The following is a 393-nucleotide window of genomic DNA, read 5'->3' on the forward strand; positions in this document are numbered from 1 at the left end:
AGGAAAGTTAGAATTAGAGAGGGCGAGAATGAAGTGGAAAGGAGTACAAAACAGAGTTAACACAAGAAGGGGAGGAAATGAGAGAGAGAAAAGACAAACAAGAGAAGGGCAGTAAACAGGGAGAAGGGGTCAGATTCCCTGGAATATTGAACACTGTTCCACATGGACCTGTGAAAACCATCTAACAGGAAAGCTTCCAAAGGCACTGTGGAAAGCAGAGTGATGCTCAGAGCCTGCATCAAGAGGTATCATGTTGGGGAGCCCCTAAACCTCCACATTGCTGGCTCTGTCAGCCCTCAGTGTCCAAATCCTCATGCTTCTACATCACCTGAATTGGCCATGACAGCCATAAAGGCTGAGATGGTAGGGTATAAAAAGATTTAGGGGGAGTGG

This window comes from Bison bison, unplaced genomic scaffold (assembly GCF_000754665.1).
Source record: "Bison bison bison isolate TAMUID 2011002044 unplaced genomic scaffold, Bison_UMD1.0 scf7180017851908, whole genome shotgun sequence".
Classification (NCBI taxonomy): domain Eukaryota; kingdom Metazoa; phylum Chordata; class Mammalia; order Artiodactyla; family Bovidae; genus Bison; species Bison bison.